Here is a 21,896-nt window from a genome sequence, read left to right on the forward strand (position 1 = left end):
AGTAACAAGGAATATCTGAAAGTAACCAAAATTTATAAATAAGTTTGGATTCCTTGCATTAGTAATCCTCTGAAATCAAATTGTTTTCACACAGGTAGTGCAACCAGAACTGGGCAGGGAATCCCATTTTCCCCAAAAACTTTTCTCCCATGACTATTTTAACATTAAATACAAAGTTGATGGAGGTTTAAGCCTCAGCTACTGAGTAACAATTATACTTTTCCCTTCAAAAGTATGTTTTGGAACTAGTAATTGAGATCACAATATAAGGATTGCAAGTATAATTTTGTGAGATTCCTTAATAAATTGGAAAAAGCTTTTGTTCTGGAAAGAGGAAGTGTGTAGGTATGCAGGGGTGGGAGGGAGAGGGAAGCGTGCATAATAGTTCCCACTGTAGTACAAACTATGCAGGAACAGAGCTATCAGCAAAGTGGAAAATAGGAATCAGCTTTGCTTCTAAGGAAAACAACTCCCAGGAGGAAGCAAAAGTCCATATGTAATACCATAACTGCTGATGTGCTGTTACTTCCCACAGCACAATGAAAGTTCAGCTCGTTTTGTTTCTTAAAGAGGCACCCATGAAATTATGGAAATTCTCATATATAGAGTTTAGCACAGGGCATCTACACATAATGAGTCACCAGCTGCAATGTGTATTTTCTTCTGTTATTCATCTGCAGAGGGGGAGATAACAGCAAAAGAAATCTCATGCAATATGGCCTGAAGGGTTATTATAGCATTTTCCTGACCAGACCTCCTGCCCCAACACAGTCATCTATGCCTATGACATGCCAGTGAATCGTCAGTGCAGAAGAGGTGACAGTTTCTGAAGGAAAATTTTAGCCTTACTTCAGTGTCTAGCTACCCTTATTGAACCCATGGTTATAGATCTATATTTATCTTATTTGTTGGTTCAAAGCTTTGAAATCTGTCCCTTATTTAAGCCAGTAAAAAGGTGCTGATGTTCATGTCTTAACTACATTGAAGAGGCAGGAATAAATGTTCTCTTACAGAGCCTGGTGGGTGGATATGTGATGAAACTTCCTTTGACTTCTATCCACCAAAGAAAAGCGGAGGTGCTGATGTCCTGGAGCCATATGTGACACATGGGCAGGGAAGCTAAGCTTTAATTGATATGAAGCTTTTGCCCCCATAAATACCCCAAATACAGTATTTCAAAGTAGTTGCATTGGTAAGTATTTAAGGTTGTAGTTATACTGCTGCTGTCACTTGTAGGAAGTAGGAAAGCTGCGGTGACATGAAGTGTGATCTCTGCTTTGTGCCAGTAGGAGTTTTGTGAACGTGAACTTGCACTGGCAAAATTGTTGCTGTAATGTGTTCTGTGCATTATTGCTTATCTGTGTTGGTATAATGCACATCCCTGTAACAGCCACAGTAGGAGAGCGTTGGGGTATCCCTGCATTGGAGAGCCTATAGAACCAGCAAATGGCAGGCACGATTCTGGGTGAGACACTAATTCTTATTTACTCATGTTGCTACAGCTTCACAGTGGAGTCTGAGGCCCTTGCTTTCAGAGTAAGGGAGAAATTTAAAATCCTGGCATATCAGGGTTTTGCACTTACAGCTCTCATCAGAAGGCTGCTGTCACGGCTGCTGGGAACAGGTTGATGTCTGAAGTGCGGCCATGGAAAATATGAACGTTAGTTGAACGCCCCCTAGCTGAAATAATTTTCAGAACATAGCTAAGACAAAGGTTTCCTGGGGATTTCAATATACATCTGGGGGGAATTCCACATTCAAGCTTCCTTATGTTTTGGTTTCAGCTCAGCCAAGCAGTTACTCTAAGGATGGATACATTTTAGTTCATATACTGATAATTTTAGAAATGTATCTTGCATTTAAAAAAGCAATTTTAATTTTTTATTCCTGTTAATTAAGTTGGTACAAATTTGGATATATGAGGCTGTGCTTGCAAAACTCATCTGAAAGCAAGATTGGCATAGATGTGTTCCTACTTTAGAGCCAAATTAAGCAATCCTACAAATATAAGTGCCATAGAGCTTTGTGCTTTCTCTGGTGTCACAGATTGCAGATACTTCTCAAAGCAAGAGAACTCTGCTTTTTTTCTTAGTAAATTGACTGAACTTTGAGTAAGCCAATAGCTTTGGTTTCATCTTCATTGAAGTGGACATTTTAATCTAGAGAAACAAAAGAAGGGAAACCTCCTTCTGTGTAATTAAGACTTTGACTTTATTATATTATATACACAGGATGGCATTGATTGTACCTCTTCTTTGATCAGATTGCTCAGCATAGATCCATCCACAGGAATTTCTCAGAGTCTGCCAACACTGTATACATTCAGGAGAAGTTTTGATGTATCCAGTTAATGAATGATTTCTATTGCCCATAGTCTCTCTTCCTCTCTCTCTCCCCATAGGTCTCATTTTTAGTGTCATGTTAGAGGGAAATACATGGCCAGTTTAAAAACCCCAAAGCTACACAAAATTAAATATATCAGGTGATTTTGGACAGGCTCTGCTGTGAGAGTTTCTTTAACCATTAAAAAATTGTCACTTGGCTAGGAAGTGGGTGATAGGCTTGTTAAAATGGTCATACAGCCCTTCCTTTGCAATGCTGACATCACTGCTTACACACAGAACAGAGCTTTTGAGGATGAAGTAGTATTGTAACAGTAGATTAGTGTGGTAGTTGCAAAAATCAAGCTATTGAGGATTAGAGACTTCCTCTCCTGACATTATCTAATGAGGTTTTGTTGTCTTATGTTTTCTGTGCATGTAAGAGTGCATGAAAAGGTGGACTGTCATCACAACTGTCTATGCATCATTCTTCCTCAAGCAGATTATACAGAACTGAGCAGGAGTAATTGATAATAGACTACAGCAAATGCTGTCTTCAAATTTACAACAGACATAACAAAAGTATATTTAGTATGTCTCAACTGATAATCAACAGCAATTGTGAGAAAAAAACTGTCAGAGGTTCAGTACTCCCATCCCCTCCAATTAGTGCTGAGCACAACTTGGTCTACCTTGTATTTCAAAAAGCAAAAAGTAAGCTTTTAAGCAACTTGTAAAACAACCTCATCTTGCCAATCTGCAGAATGTATAAAAGCAGCAGAACGACACAACCCCTGTTTTTTCTTTGTGGATCACTGTTATGTTCAGAGATCTCTTTTCTCATGGCTACAACTGCAGCAGGCAAGTTCAAAAGCTTATGTGCTGTCTTTTAAGGCCCCTGGTATTTTTTTGCATCGTTGGGGAAACCAAGCCTGGAATACATATGATAGAGTACCTGAAAGCATAAGGTAGTAGCTCCTTTCCAGCTGCAGCTACCATTTTAATGGTTACAGGTGTATTTCCAAAAGTACAGTGTTGGGTTTTTTGGTGGTTTTTTTTTTCCCAATGAAAATCAGTGAGATTAATAAGTGAAATTTGGAACTTATTTTTGCACAGTTCTTTATGAATTGTGATCAGAATATGGTCTATTAGTAAGACTACAAAACCAAGGCATGGCAATTATCTGAAAAAATCTCTTTCTCACAGTTTTTTTTTCCCTGTATTAATTATTCTTTGTTATAATTTGAAAAAGGACAAAATTACATTTCCTTCCTTCCTTCCTGCCTGCCTGTCTGCCTGCCTGCCTCTCTTTGGATATCACACTGATAATAGGCTGCTAAGTAGTAAGGAATTGGTACATTTATCAGCTCATCCATTTTAAAGCAGTTGTTTAAAGCATGCTGCATATGAAAATCTCCAACAACTATACTGGTATTCTTATTTTTTGTATAAATAAATAATTGATGGCGGCATCTTTATATATATATATAGTGTATACTACTTTCAGTTAAGAAATGAATTTGCTGATAAAAAAAGTTGAGAATATTCTTAGACTTGAAAAAAATAAAGAAAAATATATAACTTAGACAATAGCTTACATGTATTAGTCTTGCAAATCTTGAATATGCTGAACTACAATGATTATTGTCAAACATTACTGAACTACCTACCTGCACTAAAATTAAACAAAGATGGCACAAACTATGAATTGTTATATTAACATTTCTGAACTATTATGAACTAATTCCACTACCATCCACTAATTAGTTACTGAGGCCTAAATCTAATACAATTGCAGTTTTGTATCAAAGTAGCAAACCATTATAAAGGAACAGAGGAAATTAAAATTTAAGCTGTATTAGTTTAACATGTGTTTAAATCATGCTGCCAAATTACTTCTGCGTTTAGCTAAATGGATAACTTTAGTCACGAAAGCTCAGCAAAAGAACTTGACTCAAATACTTATAATCATACGAGTGCATAACACTGAGTCAGGATTTTGGCTTACCCCTGCAATTGACATTTTTACTACAAAGATCTTTGTTTGGATCCCAATTCTTAAAAAAAATCTAGTTCTAGCCCCTTCTGTAACAATATATCAATACGCAGCCCTTCTGTTGCAGGCACTGCAATAGCATGCTCCTATTACAAACAGATGGGTTATCTAAGACTCATTAGTGGCTCAACCATGAGGTTTTGTTGCCGTTAGAGTGTAATCAATCAGGAGGGAGAACTATTTGGTGCTTGTCTAGTGCTTTAGTAATTCATTTGCTATGGATCCTCATTAGAACGGAAAATTACAGCTGTAGCAATGTCTTAGTTTCAAGAAGCAGAAGCATCTTTTTTCTTTCCCCTCTTTTTAAAATAAATGTTCCATGGTTGTAGGTGAAGGACATGGACACTGGAAGACAAGCATCACGTGGCTGGTGGTAATTTATTTATTGCATTTTTAGCCTTTGGAGGAGTTCCCTGCTCTGTACAGCTATGCTGGTTGCTACTTTAAAACTAAGTTCTCTAAGTTCTACACTGATACAGGAGAAAGAGCCAAGCCTGAGAATCAGTTTCTATTGGAAGTAATGACATGTGATATTATGAAGAGTCACAGGAATTGCAGCATTTATTTCCTTTGCAGACTGTTTTGTGAAAAGGAAAAGGACAATTAAAAAAATAGGAAATCTTGAAAAATCAGAAGTCAGAAATTATAGGGTTTCACATTATTTTCCTACAGAGAGCGAGAAAATTTGCCATGAATTTTTACCACTGACATGTTATACTATGAATCCACAACTATTAAAGTTTAGTGCAAATCTAACTCAGCTCTGCAAGTGTGAACAATATTTGCATGGTGGAAGAAATGTTAACAGTGGGCCTCTGTGCTAGAGCATGCGTGTCCTCTAATGGAACCCCTTGCTTAGTCTCAAGTGTGGGCTGAAGAAGACAGAATGTGCAGGCAGAATAGATGTCTCTCAGAAGACAGGATTAAATGAGAGGTTTATGTCTCTGAGGTGGCTGCCATAGTGCATCTCTTGGCTCTCTCTCTCACTGTAGTCTGTATTTGTAGTGGGAAATACAGATCAGGCAAAGAGCTTCCATAGATTTGAAGAAAGTTCCCTTGCTTGACCAAGGAGTGTGAATGGATGATAACATGCCAAAGTTAGGCCAGACCTATGCAGGCCAAATTCAATCTGTAGTGCAACATCACTAAAGCTGATGGACATGGTGCTATTTGCATAACACATGCAGGAGTTTGAGACTTCACTGCTCCTGGCTGGCAGTCTGCTCCTTGCACTGGTGTTACCACCCCTGAGGCAAAGCTAGCACAACAAGATAAGTGAGTTTAAATCTCTGCTTATATACTTTTCAGCCTGATGGATTAATGCAAATTCAGCTTCATTGTTCATGTAAATTAAGATATCAGGTTTGGACTGACTAGAGAGAGGTGTGGGCTTTTACCTTCCTGCTGTCCTTTCTTCAGGTAACAGTCTGTTGCAGAGATAGGTAACTTTTAAGGGTAGCAACACTGATTTGCACTAATAAACTTGTGGAGCCTTTTCTATGCAAGATGTACATTTGAATTATTTTCTTTAACTATTAATGGATCTTCAACACATCTCCTCAAAATTAACAAGAGCAAATAATACTTCTGCAATATTCTTAAGAAACAGTTTTTTAGGAAGCTCCTGGCTCTTAATGATTACTGGGATAGCTGACCAGGGATTTATATCTAAAGCTATTAGAATTTTGACTGTCTCCAACTGCCACTTTAAGTGATAGTCAGATCAACATGCCTTGTATATTTAGCAAGTCTAAGTTTTTGGAAGCTGCTTGAGATTTGACCTTGCTTTTTAAATGATTCAGAATAATTTCAGATCTAATTAGTGTGTGAGAAAATCACTTCAACTCACCCCATTTGACATTAGTCCATTAAAGCAATTAATGAAGTTTTGTCTACTGTTATATATTACTGTCAATGCTACATGAATAAAGATTCAAAAAGAGAATAGACCTAAACAGAAACTATAAACCAGTGAATCATGTGGTCTTTATAACAATTTTATGTTGGCCAGGAAATTGTCATGTGTCATTTCTAAGTAAAAGAAACCTAGGAGGGAGAAAGGTCTACAGGGGGAAAGAGGAAGAAAAAAATCTATGTTATGATTGTAGGAGACACCATTTAATCAGCTATACCAGTTAATAACTCTTGCTGCCTTTTTTATTTGTCAAGGGCTCAATATTTTTTCAATATGAGGTCTGCTTCAGTGTGCTTTAAATGGCAGTTTATAATTAATGGTACTTGAGCATCTCTTATTTCAAAAATTCATACAACATTCTTGGTTACAATTTATACATGATTTTAAAGTATAATTAACGTTCAGCTTTACAAGATATATGCAAACAGATATGCAAATTTGGAAATAAATATGCAAACATATAAAATGTTGTTGAATTAAGTAGTCCTTAACATTTTTAATGAAATCAATATTTTATTCATATTTTGCACACAATTTTGAGTACTTCGTGATTTGGTAGTTCTCAGACTTTTGTGGACCATGGCTGCAGATTGATTCTCCTGTGGCTCAACTTGTCTTCCACTCTCCTTGAACCTCATACTTTCTTTATGGAAAACAGGAGCTAATCCAAACCCCTCTAAATTATTTGGATTCTTTTCAGTTATGCTTTGTGGATATTTGGGATAGTAAACTTAAAATGTTGCTGAAACAGTTGAAAATAATATTTATAAAAACTTTCATATTGAATCATATTACAGGTTTGTCTAGACCAATATCCTATTCCTAGAAGTAGCTAAATAGCTACTAATCTTTAGTAGCTAAATAGCTACTGTCTTTAGCTAATAGTAGCAAAAGATATGAAAATATGCATCAAGTATATCACCTAGGTGTTTTTTGAGTACACAGCCAACTGAGTCAAGAAATGCTTGTATATATATATATATGTGTGTGTGTGTGTATTCTATCTTAGCATATTTATGTATAAAATTGGGAAAAAACACTGAAAACTTTTTTTTACAGGAATGTAGACTGCTGGTTTGTGTAAGCTATGATCTATAAATTTTACACAGATCTTCTGAAAAACCTGCCCTAAGGAAAGGGATTCCACATTTAATTTAATTTCTAATTCCAGCTTTTGCAAGTTTTGAGCCAGTTGAAAGCTTGGGTTTTTTGCTGATCTGAATAATATATATATTCTGGATGTATACAAATATTCTGGAGATACATAGATATATTCTGTCCCTGGCAGTGTAGGTGACACACCAGTTTAGCTGTGTCTTTTGAGTGGTAGAGATCCCAACCCTAAATACACCAATACAGGTGTGGTCTAACAAGTGATGAGTTTCTCCTCCCTCAGTCTACTGATTATGGTGTTACTGCAGTCCAGGATGGTGAGTGCTGTCTTCACCAGGTATAACGTGAGCTCACTGCTGTAAGCAAGGACATTGCCTTACCTGCCCTAGCCTCAAGAAATGGATCCTGGCAATCCCTGCAGCCCCTGAAGACTGGCATCCTCTCCTCAAGAGCTCATACAACCCAAATGCTACCTCCAAAGGACATGTAGTTAAGATACTCAGAGAGACAAATTATAAAGGTGTGTGGAATTTTGTATTTAACTGGTAAGACAGGAAAATCCTCAGGGGTCCTGACAGCAAATCAGGGTTCTGGATGTAGGTGCTAGTAAATGACTAGCTATTAGTACTGGGTGACTGATGGGTGCTTGACAATTGTCAGAGTGAACTAGGAAGTCATAGAACATTGGTACTTCAAACTATATCCTTTACAGTGTAATAAGATAATGCATGCTGAGGAGAGGTACCAGGAGCAGTTGAAAGACTTGGTGTTATAAATGCTGAAGGCTGAAGTAACAGGCAAGGTGTGGAGGCAGGTTTCCATTCTGCCTTCATTTCCATCCAAAGCATGCTTTAAGGTTGCACATTGTTTAACTACTGAAAGAATTTCTGCAACTGGAAAAAATTGCTGAAATTGGCTGTTTCTTCAGACACCTGAAGTCCTACATCTAGATTCTGCTGTTAGGTTGGCTTGGACAAGCATTGGCTTAGACTGAAGGAATTTGAATACCTGAGCACACAAACGTAGAGTGGATGAGTATGGCATAGAAAATTGCATTCAAGTTACAATGCACCATAGGATGCAGGAGGTGTACCCTATTCAACTTCCAGTCTCAGAACCTGGGTAAATGTTACATTTTAGACTTCATGTGCTACAGATCCCACAAGGTGACTATCAGCTGAAGAGTAAATATGGTTCCCTATCCTTGGTTTGCAAGATTACTGATCAAAATCACATTCCTGGGCTTTAATTAATTTAGGGTTACTACACAAACTTGTTACATACAAAAAGAGTCATGCTGAAATCTATGCTGTTGATCATATGAGAGTTATGCATTTTAATAAAGTTTGTAGATTTGGTCACTTACATTTTTTTCAATACAACCTAGAATATGTTTCATTTAGTTTACATTGATGCATAAGTAATCAAAATCATAATTATATTGCTAAAGAAACATCACTTAAAAATAGACATATAAATGCTGTTTTGAGCATTGCAAACTGCTATTTGCAGTGCAGTGTTTTAGTTATGAGATGTAGAAAAATTTATCTGCCTTTGCAGGTGCATACTCAAAATGCTGTTTCAGGGCAAGTAGTGCTATAGTATTTTTCTGAGAGATATTGATAGATTTATTACTACAGGTATAGTGAGTGAAAATCAATACAGCTGCTTCCCTGTATATCTGTGGTAGTTTCAAAGTTTTCAGAAAGAAGTAAGACTGAAAGAAGTAAGAGCCTGGTATAGCAAACCTGTGTTCAGAGCTGTGCAATACCCTCTGCCTTCATACCGAATAACATTGGTCTTTAAAAGACTATACCTGTGCACTTGCTCATATATTTTTCATTCTCACAGCATATTTCAGTGCTGGGTTCTTGCAAGATTTTGTTTCTGTGGGCTGGATTTCATTTCAGCAGATTGCCCAATCCCCTCTTCCTTCTGTTGTAACAGGTTTTGAACTGTCTCAAATTCACCAGTGGCTTTATGACAATCTGAAAATTAATAACGGCCCCTTACTTGCACAGGGCTAGGTGATTCACAAATTCCTTACTTAACTGATACTTCTTTTCCCCTTACTTCCAGCCAGGCAATCTTGTGTGCTTTTTAAACCAGTGTAAAGGCAGTAAAATGTGTATACATTGAAAGTTTTTCTTCCTGGCACTCCATCACTTGGAAAGCAATCTGAGGCTTTTCCATAGGCTGATGTATTGGCAGTAATTTAAAAAAATCCCAAAAATATAGAAACAGGATTTCTGATTATGCTATAAATTGGGATTTTTTCCTTCAGGCAGGCGGAAGGACATGCCAGTTGGACTTTATATGTTGGCTGTTAAAAAGCTTTAGGAGCCAAAATTATAATTAGCTCACTCATATTGAAATATGTTCTCCCTAGCTGTTTTATTTTTTTGCCAGAGCCTGATGCAATTCCTGAAAGATGCAATTTCCTTCAGCACAGGAAATACACATCATACTGTTGGCATTAAGCAACCACCCGTGCAGTGGCTGTTGCAGTGCTTGCAGGAGGAGGCGATGCATGTGCTCCCTGGCGCATTTCCAGGGTGTCTGGCTGCAGGGCCTGGTGCAGGGGCTTGCATGGTTGGGACCGCTCAGTGCACCAACTGCAGGGATCTAGGCTCCAGGCAGAGGGGGCATGAATTGCCCAGACTTGCAGGAAATGCTTTTTAGAAGTAAACTGGGTGAAAAGCAGGGCTAGTCCAGCAACAAATCACCAGTGCAAGAAGGTTGCTTGTATTTCAGCACCACCTAGTTTTATGTATCGTAAAGTAGTGCTTAAGAGAGCCCACTGAGATCCAGGTGTCACCTATTCAAAATCACTATTGCACACTGAGTGAAGGACTGGTGGGCATAGCTGAAAGAAACTTTATCAAGGAACTTTGACTGGAAACATGGACTACAGCACAGGATGCAGATCTGAAAGACGTAATGGATACTTATTGGGACAACTAAAGTCTGTTGAGCAGGCCAGTGAGAGTAAAGCTAGTCTGGGAATGTTTCCATTCACTCCCCTCTGTCAATCTTCTGATTTTAACGTAGATGTGTCCACTGTGAGAACTGGTCCATAACTTCTGTAAATCACCAGAGCTGAGAAAGGGAATGGAGGATACTCAGGGAAACTGGCTAGCAAATGAGATTTCATAACAAGTCAGAGACATCTCTGCAAGAACAATCCAAATTCTCCTGTTTCACAGTTCAGTGCCATGCAATGGTTCATTTAAATATCATCTGAAATTGTTACTAATTTTTCCTGTCACTGTTTGGACTGTTTATTTGCAAGATGGATATTCAATCGTATTAGGGGTGGTAAAATGCTTTTCCCTGAAAGTTCTCTTAGATTGTGTGTTTGATTCCTTTTACTTGCATTTGTTCATTCTCTGTTGCGGGGAATGGGGAATGAATGGGGAATTTTCTCAAAATGAACCCATTTTTTAATTCCATGTTAGATATTTATGATGGTTACACAGTTTGAATATTTTGCTTTGTTTTGTAAAGGAGACTCTTATCCAACTTTCCATTTTACTACTTTCTTCCCAAAGGAATATAAAACTTTCTTTAGGAACGTAATTTAGTTTGGATAAAAGACTCATAAACTTCTAGCATTGGGGAAAAATGTAGAGGGAGTGTTCCTAGCAGAAGATGCCTATAAGTGCGTGCGAGAACCGTGCACCGTTGGCAGCCTGGTTTAGCCGGCTCTTCCCCGGCTGAGGTTTAGCCGGCTCTTCCCCCGCCGAGGTTTAGCCGGCTCTTCCCCCGCCGAGTTTAGCCGGCAGTTCCGCTGCTGTGGCCGGCGGCTCTGGCGCGGCGGGGCCGGGCAGAGGCAGCCGCCCTGGCGTTCGCAGGGTGTGCACGCACAGCCCGGTGGGGCTCCGGGGCAAAGAGCCCGGCACCCGCAGGACTCAAGAGCGTTTTAAAGAGTACTAAATAAGTTGCTTATATTATTTCAGCATAAAACCCTATAGTATGTTCATAAGTTGATTAACTGATTTTATGGACAGCCTCCCTTCAGTCTGAGTTGTCTAACTGGTTTTGAAACTGATTCTTTGCAGACACAAGAAACACATGGAGAATCATATTATTACAACCACAGATCAATTCAGGTATTTTGGCAGGCAAAAAGAAGAAATCTGAAGCTGGAATAGAAGAAAGAGCTAAAAATTAACGGACCACTGACTTTGAAGTTTGAAGGCAAGCACTTAATGTTACTCTATGAGGCTGATATTAATCCAGCAAGTTTTTTCCCAGATACTGGATTTAATGCATGTGTCTTTCCTTAAGATGCTTTTTTAATTTCATCTGTTGAAAGACTAGGGAAAGAAATCGTGCTTATAAGTTTGAGTTGAAAACTTTCTTATTAATATTAGAAATATTTAAAGGAACAGTTGAATGCCAATTTGACTTAATGAATCCAAGATCTTAGTTTAGCTTAGATTCCTGAATTCATGCAAATATCAGATACCATCTCTAACTGCTTTTTTCACATAAGAAGAATGCATGCTGTTGAGTGTGGTACCACCAGATAACTGAACAGAATGAAGTGTTTAGAATTAGAACTCCAGAAAGTAAGCATGAAGTTTTATTACTTGAAAACTACTGTAGGTTCCATGGTGAAAAATGTAGAAGAATTGTAATACTGTTCATAACATCTATAAAAAGCATTATTTTGATGGACCATTTTCTATGTTTTGAAATCAATGAAGTACAAATGATTGGAATGTGATAAATATGAATGGGGTAAAAACTTGAGACCTTTACTGCTTGAAAAAAGGGAGTACTCAGACTTTTATGCTTTATGTTCTGGAAACTATTAGTAGCTGAAATGAAAAATCTTAATTTTCCTATAAGTTATACAGTGACATACTTGTAAAGGTAGAATCTTTTCCTTCTCTTTAAAGCTGGATGTATATTATAAAAGCAGATGCTTTCCAGACTTTTTATTGACTTATATCTTCATAACTTTTTTTAAACTAGTTTTTCATTAAAATACATGATGCCACCGTAATTCTCTCTGTTGTACATATTTTCACAGGACTGCATGTTGCCAAATTTTGATTATACTTTCAAAAATATCTAGTGAGCAAAATGGCTGAAACAAATACCTGCTTTGTGCTTTTGGAGGAAATACATATATTTGAGGAAAGGAAGAGGAGTTTGTATGTGCTTTAGACCTGATTCAAGCACTTCCATTTAGTATAATAATACTGATAAGCACTGTTTTGCTATGTCCCTAATGATTTGCAACAGAACAAATGTAAACAAAGATCAGTAATCCCCTCAATGTAAGTTCAGTGCTAGGCCTTGTTAGATTCCTGCCTCTTGTTTTTATGTAGGTAAGACAAAATATACAAAGGAAATACATGTTTCTCTAGGGCTGTTTGATATGAATTGAGTTTGCTTTGAAATTGGTATTTTGGAAATAAATTGGTAGTAATGTGATTATAACACCAATAAATTGGTATTGGAAATATTTTTGTTTTTTGAAATTGATCTGCTTTGCTGTCTTTGCCTAGAGTGCCTAGAGTACCTCTATTCCCAAGGCTACTCCACCAGCTGAGAATATCTCTACTGCAGCAGTTAATGAATATTTGATGCATGGTCTTACTTTTTGACAATACACTTATCTTAGTGACCTATTGTGGACCTCCAAGTAAAAAGCACTGTCCTACTCTAATATTTCAAGAAGATTATCTGCAAACTCTGGCTGATGGTGACCATGTCATAGGTGTCAGCAGGAAGTCTGTTATGGTTCATGTATAGTTGGTTAACCATTAGCAGTTACCAAAAATAGCATTACACGTGCATATACAGTGAAAAAGAAAGTAAACCTTTTGTGGGAAAAAAACCAATGTAAGAGTGGAAACTGACACAAGAAGGGTAAAGCTACACACCCATACAGAAGTTCTCTGTATCATTTGGCGGCTTTAGTACAGAGAAGGGCTGTGTGGAATAACAAACTTGTACCTCTGAACTTACCATTGAATAAAGAATCTTTATAGCCAAAAAATGAGACTGTCAATAAATGAATAAACAATGAGCTGTCAGCTGAAAAGAAGCAATGGAAAACTAGGAAGGGAGAGAAGAATGAAGAGGAGTTGATGCTGAAAAAAAAGGGACCAAAAAATCAGGGTCTGTCAGATTGGTACAAGCAATAGTCCCTAGTTCTCATTAGCTAGTTATAGAGTGCCTGTTGTCAGAGTCCTTTTATCCTACAATAATTTATTAAGTATTTTGATAAACAATTTATTCTTCCTACAAGATGTGCCAGTGGAGACAGAGAAGGGAGGAAGCAATATCTAGGAGCAGTCATGTAACAAAGGCACAAAATGCAACCAAGGGTTCTAAAAGTTTACTGAAATGCATTTTTTGTATAATGCAATGATCATATCAACTGTCTTTTTTCCTCCTAGGATTTCTACAGATCACCAAAAACCATAATTTTCTAAGTTCAGACACTATTTATATATTATATTAATATTATATAGATAGTAAATGTACTTCATTCTTTCTATGCAGCTCAAGTGACATTGAGGAGAAACTGTGCAATTATCCAGCTGCGCTGACACCATTAGGGAGCTTGTTCTGGATCACAGGTAAGTCAGATAAATATTTTGGCTTTGCGTATTTGGGTACAGAGCCTGTGGTCAGCAGTTGGTATTTGGCATGCAACTGCCTACTTTATCCATTTTTATGCACCAACTAATTTCCTTGATGTAGGGATTTGGGGATGGTGAAATAATTTCATAAATTATAAGCAAAAAAAAAAAAAAATCTGTTTCATCTACTTCGTTCTGGATAGCCACTGCATTAAACCTGTCAAAAACATATTGCTTGTGTTCATCCCTGCTGCAGTTCCATTGATTACAGTGGAGTTAAATCAAAGATGAATCTGTCTGTTCAATTTAAATCTAATGATTGGTTAAAAAGTCGGGGGGAGAGCCCTGTCTAAATCCAGAGCTGTTTTATCCTTGTGTCAGCATTTAATTCCATTTGCATATAAGCCTATTTCCCTTCTCTAAATTTAATTTGTTAGAGCTTGGCCCTCAGCAACAACAGCAACAACAAAGTAATTGCATGCAGTATTGGGCAATGGTGCCAATGCAGCATGTGCTATAAAAATGTCTCATGCAAATTTATAAAATGTAGGCATTAGTGACACTCTGCCTGGTAACCTGGTATCTGTATACTTGAAAAAAAACTCCAAGCTCGAGCTTCATGGACATGTGACATCTAATAATACACATATGAAGAAGCCTTCTTTTAATATCAGCTATTAATTGTGTCTGTTTCACCAAAGGAAATAAGATATCCATGTCTTGCATGACCAATTGGAACATTCTAGAGTTTCCCTGTGATGAGATAAAACTGACTGAGACTTAGTTCTCAGGCTGCACCAGATATCATCTGTGACTTTGCACAAGGTACTTTTGCAGTGACACTTAGCAAGCTTGTTTTAAACTGGGGAGGAGTGGTTGGCATTGTCTTGTTTTTTAGCTGCTACACTCCACTGCACTACTGTTTTCTCATATCACCTAGCCTCGAAACACAGAGCCCAATCTTCCCTGAGACCCTTCAGGTGGCTGTTTTTGAATCAAAGGGCTCTTCTTGTTGAACTTGACCTGATCAGCAGTCATTCCAATTCAGCTGTTCTTCCAAAGGTAGTGGTACCTGCCTTAAGTCGATAGAATCCTTTATTCTCCTTTTTCCTATCCTAAATATTTGATTGCACCCAAAGGAGAAACCCCCAAATCAAAACATTTTGTAGGATTTGAGTTTTTCTTTCTGCTTTAAACCCCAGCTTTTTCATCATACATTCTGATGCATTAAAACTAATCATGGTCATAGATTCTTATGTCTTGTCCATTTCGCACAACTTCATGTGAAGAGGTAACTTCAGTTTCACCATTTGTGGAAAGAAGACACTGATGCTAAGGGGTAAATACATTAACCTGGGACACTGTGCAATTTTATGCAAACAACAAAGCCTGGAAGAGAAGCCAGGTTTTCTGAATTAGGGCTGCAAGATATGGGACTAACTTACAGAGAACGCAGAATAAACACATCTTCCCACTTCCAGACTTCTGTGTTTAGGTAAATCATGTTATTTCCTAAAGCATCAGATCTTTTTAATACAGACTGTTCCTCATGTGGCCAGGAAAGCTCACTATTTCCTCTGTTACTTGCTCCCATTACCTCTTGATGCACTTGCAGCCTATCCTCAGTAGGATTAGAAGGCACTCAGGACCTTTCAGGAGGCACTTACCACTTTACAGGATTAGGATAAGCCTACCTTTGATGTTTTTTGATCATACCCATCTGTCATAACTGAACATGGTGAAGTCGGCTTTATTTTTATTTAATGTTCTAATTATGTTTAAAAGGTCAAATATAGAAATATTTTTCTCAGTTTGCCTGTTTTTCTTTAAAAAATCAATGAGGATGTATCGTTTTTCAATACATATGCTAACATTTGAAAAGTAAAAAAGCCCATGGTTAGAATCAGCAAATAAAGATGTGGTTTCACCTCATTTTAAGGTTTAACAATTGTACTCTATGTCACACTCCTTCCTCTTCTTCCATCCATATATTCATTACAAATGTCAGATAAGGCTAATCCTTCATGTGACATTACTACAGATGGTTACACTGGGGACTTAAACCAGATGCTGATAGTCTGGATAATCTGGATAAAAGCTGGTAACCTAAAACAAATCCATTTTGTGTATTACTCATGCTAACAGTTAAGGTATATATAAAATTACCCTTTAACACTTTACATAACTCTTTTGCTTTCCTCTTTTTATAATTTCAAAGGTGTTATTTTAGACAAGATTTTTCTTCATCTCTCACTGTCCTTCTCCCTCATCTAAATCATGCATGTATGTATGTAGTAATGTTTAGGGAGGGGAGAGACACTTTCTATATAAGAATGAACACAACATTTATCTTTTGTCTTAAAATTCCCATCGGGCTCAAAATTTGCACTGGAAAGTAACTTTAATTTACTTTCATAAAAAGAGGTTTAAGGAAAGCATTAACAATAAAAAAGTAACTCCCTTCTGTACTTTTGAAGAGTCTCTGAAATTCAGTGTTTAGGATGGGAGCTGATAGAGAAGTCTTCTGCTGAGTGGCCCAGACCCCTGATTACACTTGGGTGTTTGGAACCCATTTTTCCATCTATTTAAGAATAGTCATATCCTATCTTAGATGAGATTTACTCTGAATATTATATATGTTTATTCTTTCATTTAGAAATGAAGCTTGTATTCTGAACTGGGAGGTTCACAAAGACTTGTTAGTCTAGGAAGAACACATGCATGTGTATTAAGCAGCTAATTATTTACATGGGAAATTCTGTGACATAAACATACTGGATCCTTCCTCTCCCACCTATGACTATCACTGAATGCTGCCCATGGAGGAATTGGAGAGGAAGATACTAGGTCACTGTTTGTAGCTTAGAGTAATGCTATTTTGGGCTCTTTCAGCTGTATTACTTTTTATTTATTACTAGGTTTTGTTTCTAAGCTGGTCACCAGTCTGGAAGTATAGGAAAGTAAGTTTACCAAGAACCTGAGCTATGCAATTATTGTGTAGCTTTTCATCTGTTGCTTAGCACACTTGAGATTTAGATTAGGGTAAGCAACTTGAGCAGGTCCCCATAGAGTAAATGATCTTGGGTCTAATCTGATCTCCCTTTAATCCAGTGAGCTATGAGGGCAGTGGTCTGGAGCATGGTTCATGGAGCATGGTTTCTGTGATTTGCTTCTAAGCTTGTTTTGCCCCTAGTGTGTACTACAGGAACAGGTAAAGAAGTCAAGGTCCCTGGTCAGCCAAAGCACATATAGTACTGAGAGTTGAATACTGGGATTTGATAGAGCCTTCTGTTACCAGTCAAAACTCTCAGCTGGACAATTCTCATAGTCTTTAGCAGCATATCCAGTAGCTAGTAATGACTATCTCTCTCAGAGTCCTTACTGTTTCACAGATTCTAAAAGTGTATAGATCACACCATTGATTCCAATCAACACAGTTCTATTGAAATCAACAGAATTCATACAACTTATACCAGTGGAGAACCTTGATCCTTCCCTTCATGTATGGAATGATACAGCAGTAAAGAGTACTTCTCACTGTGAGTCGAGTAGTTCTTAACAAGTTGCTGAAATTGTTTAGAAGATAATCAGTCATTAGGCCTTAGAGCATATTGCAAGGATACACGGAGCAAACCTTCTGCATGAATGGAGAGGAGCAAAGACTTATTGTCCAGATATTTTCTGCTGATATTATAGTGTTATCAAATACCATCATAACTGTTGTTTATTTTTGGATTATAAACCTTTATAATGGAAGAAAAGGTAAATATTTTGGTCTGAAAGGTTAGCCAGAGGAAGACAAATTATTGCAGAAGATGTGGAAAGGTGAAAAAGGTGAGTGATTACGCAAACTATTACAAGCAAGGAACCAAACTCTTACAATTATGTATTTTGTGGCAAATGCAGTCTTGGTGGGCTGCATACACATTACCCTAAATATCATAATTAATAGTAGTAATGTTATTTTAGTGTTGGTGGTAATCAAAGAGTGGAAGCAATAACTGGATCTAATTGATAGCAACATTTGATTAACTTTTGACAATTACTTTTTAAAGTGTAAATTTTAAAATCGTGACTTTAAACAGTAGGTACTTCCTTGATTATTTATTTTAGAGGCTTACTGAAAGTATGAAAATAGAGTGAAGATGTGGTTGAAAGACCTATACACAGGGCAGATATTTTGCTACCATCTTTTCCACCTTAGAGGAAATGCCCAATTCAGCAGAGCTATTTATTTGCATGTTGTAGGCTGGGAAATTCCATTTCAGCACTATAAAGTCTGATTCATCAAGAATGAAGCATCACTTTCAGGAATGCTGTTTAGTGGAGTATGTATGTATGGAAATTCTGTTCTGGTATAGAGAGGGTCCTGGGGTATGTGTATTTTATGATCCACATATCTCTAATTCATCTTTTCCTTTTGAAACATAACACATGTTTGAGCTTCACTGATATGGGTTCCTGCTTATTATAGTTAATGGATTATTCATCCTCTTTGTCCTTGACATAATCCTAAGTATGTGCATAAAACTCAGATCATGTTGCCCATAAAAACCAATCAGCCCAGAGTTCTTCTGCAAGGTGTTGAACATTCACCCAGAGCAGATGGTAAAGATAATGTTTAATAAAGAGTTAGAGGATTAGTTGGAACAAAAATAAGCTAAGAGAAAGGGATAATTTCATTTCATATGAAACTCCATGACATTTCATGTACCCGAGGACTGATTAAAATTATGCCAAAAGCTGCTCTTTTTGGCCAGTTTGTCCTAATACTGACCCTGCTTATGTTGTCAGCTGCTGTATCTGCATGTGTTATTTTACCACTCTCTGAATAACTCAAAAGAAAGCTCTTCTGATTCTCCTGTGGCAGGCAAAAGTAATTCTTAATTAAATAGGAAGAGGAGAGATGATAGGATTCTGCTAAATGTGATGAATATATTTAAATAACTGATATCTCAACTGAGGTTTAGAAGAAAAGTTTTACAGGTAATTTTAAACATAAATAAATTTTAAATGGTAGTTTTCATAATATGTGGAGTTAAGCTTTGGTTTGCCTTGAATATTTAGATGCTGAATGGAAAACGGAGCAGGGGATAGTCCATAATGATTTTCAGTCTTATTTTAGAAAAAATTAGTTTTGCTATCAAAAACATGGTGGAGTAACCAAACCTATACATTTTGCTTATTGCATAACATTTGTAATGAATGTCCAGTTGTTCTTAAATAAGGCTTAATAATAGCAATTGAATAAAACAAATCAGAAGCAAATATTTTACAGTTATGGTATTTCTGGGCCCATGGTTATCTGCTAAAAACTTAAGATTTATAAATCAGAATCTCTAACAAAGTATGTCTGGTATGGATGCTGCAGAAACAAGTAAGTGGAATTTACTTGTAAATGCAGTATTCTTTGTTCTGAACACAAAATTTAAATTATTTGAAGCTCTACTCATAAATAAACACATGTTCTTTTAAGAAGACATTTTAGAATGGTTTGAGGGAGACAGAAGACAACTCTTTCTTTTAATTGTTATGGCACAAGAGCAAAACAGGATCAAAATCCAAGCTATTAACTTATTTCACTGAGACTCAGAGGTCACTGAAGCATAAAACCAGATGTAAGCATCTCTGGACACACTCCAGCTGAAGCTTAAAGCTCTGACCAGTCTTTAATGGTAGAGAACTGTTTGCTGCTTCTGTATTGCAGGAAGACAAAAGTATTCTAGAATCAACATAATGGCTTTTGCATTGGGCCATTTTGAAATGGGCCAAAGCCGAAACCTTTGAAAGCCTCTTGATATTTACTGGCTTGGCTAGTATTACTACTTAGTACTTCCAGAATTCAGCTAAAAATCTTCTCATAACCTGCTCTGCATTTTATAGCCACTTCCTGTGCTTAAGACAGTGTTTGGCTCCCTAAAATAAACACCCCAAAGTAGTTTTCTGCTGTAGATTATTCCTAACTTAACTTATGCTCCTGTTGTTTCTCAAATTAGTTATTTTTGAAAATGTTCAATTGGGCACTTCAAACAGCTGAGTATATTTAAAATAGTCTGAATTAACAGAAAAATAACAAGACAGTTAAGAATGAACTGGAAATTAATAAAACCTTAATTTCACTGACAATAATTGAAAATATTTTATTACAAGATGCAGGTTTAGCTGACTAATGGTTGTAAAACACATTACTATAAAACTTATTTCCCAATTTTCTTCAGCCTGCTAAATACTTGTCCATACTTCATTGTAGCCATCTTTTGAAATCACAGTGGCAAGAAAAAGCTCAGGATGTCTGTCAGCTGATACACAGTATCAGCATGAGATAGTGCAGCTCAGCAAGAAGAGAGGGTCATATCGCACGGCTGAGATGAGACATAGATAAGCCTAAAGCAAGTTATGGCTTTATCTCATCTTAACCTTGAACCAGATGCCCTTCCCAAAGCCCTCCCTTCCCCCCATCCCCCCATGCTTGTAGTGCACTACAGCTGTGCTGTAACAAACAGCTAGAATTAACAAAATTGGAGATGGGACAAAGGCAGCCTTAAAAAGGGTATTTTTTCATTGAAAACATGTTTCTTAAAGTGTACAGATAGAAATAAATTGATTGACTAGCTGAATTTTGGAATAGAACAAGCAAGTCAGGTATGAAAGGACTTCTTGTGTTTAGCACTGCATGTTAGTAGAAAACTGATAGCAATGAAATGTATTTTGAAACAAAATATTTTTAACTTGTTCATATTTTTAATTTAAATAATATTCCCACCATAGTAAACCTCAGAAATTGTGGTCATTGAGGAGTAAGTAGGCATTATAATTATTTCCCAGATGGTGAATGATTAATGTGCAAGTAATTTCTCCCAGCACTTGGAATGTTGTTCACCTTGTAAGTCCCTTCAGTTACTCACTCTCCAGCCTGCCAATTAATGTGTTCACATCATCCTCAGATAGCTTTTTTCACTTATCTGTATTTTTTTTGGTCTTGGTAGGGAAATGTCAGAAAATAAGCTTTGTTTTGATTTCTTCGCCTTTGTTTTTCTCAACTGCTGCCTTTTCAAAAGTTTTCAGAAATCAAATGTGTGTGGCTGCTTTTTATTTCCCATTTTATCCGCAGTGGTTTCCTAGCTTTCATTCTCCAGCTCTAGTATCTCCTTTAATGGGGTCTTCAAGCTTCTTTTCTCACAAGGTGAACGCTTTCTTCATTTTGCTATCTGAATTATGCACTTATACTTCAGTAAAAGATTTTTGTGTTTTGGTAGCTCTGGGATAGGTGAGATCCTACCACATACCACATTTTGGATGTGTTTCTTGTATGCATAGTTATTGCTCTTGACTTGGATTAATAAAAAAGCTTTTTTTCTCTCTAAGGCTCTTATATTCAAATTAATAATCTCTGTTTTCATTGTGAGATGCTTGTCCAAAGGAAGGTTAAAGTTATACTTTAATATCATGAGATAGTAATTTTTTTAATAGAAAACCCACAAATTATTCATTGGCCCAATATAAGTCTTTCTGAAACACACCCTTGTGAAGATAACTGGGATGATATGTGCTTTTCTCTAGCAATAGTTTTATTGGCAAATGTAATGTTTTGCTTCCTAGTTACATCAGTGGGTTTTAATAAAGAGATATCATGCAGCTACAAGAAACTCTCTAATGATATTTCACAAACTGCTTTTCCCAACAGGAAGGAAAGTCAGTAGCATCTAGTCACTGCTTTTCCTTGCAAATATTCTTAATTTTTATCTCATTTTAGACTAGGGGATCTCCAGAATAACACAGTATACCACATATCTGCAAAACTCAGATTACAACTAAATTTTCTCTTCCTCTCCAACTTCGGAGGTCCCTGCTGAAGATTTTACCAGGCCTGATGTAAGTTCATATCA

The 21,896-nt window shown here is 37.0% G+C and overlaps 1 protein-coding gene across 4 annotated transcripts in view; it reads left to right on the plus strand.

The window, feature by feature from the left end:
- LOC135305114 (uncharacterized) overlaps nt 1–21,896 on the plus strand; it is a 494,456-nt gene that overhangs the window by 17,892 nt on the left and 454,668 nt on the right. For all 4 annotated transcript variants that reach the window (XR_010366400.1, XR_010366401.1, XR_010366402.1 and 1 more), the window contains exons 2-3: nt 11,467–11,605; nt 13,931–14,007. The gene's annotated coding sequence lies outside the window, so the exon portion shown is untranslated. The remainder of the gene's footprint in view (nt 1–11,466; nt 11,606–13,930; nt 14,008–21,896) is intronic.

This window comes from Passer domesticus, chromosome 7 (genome assembly GCF_036417665.1).
Source record: "Passer domesticus isolate bPasDom1 chromosome 7, bPasDom1.hap1, whole genome shotgun sequence".
Classification (NCBI taxonomy): domain Eukaryota; kingdom Metazoa; phylum Chordata; class Aves; order Passeriformes; family Passeridae; genus Passer; species Passer domesticus.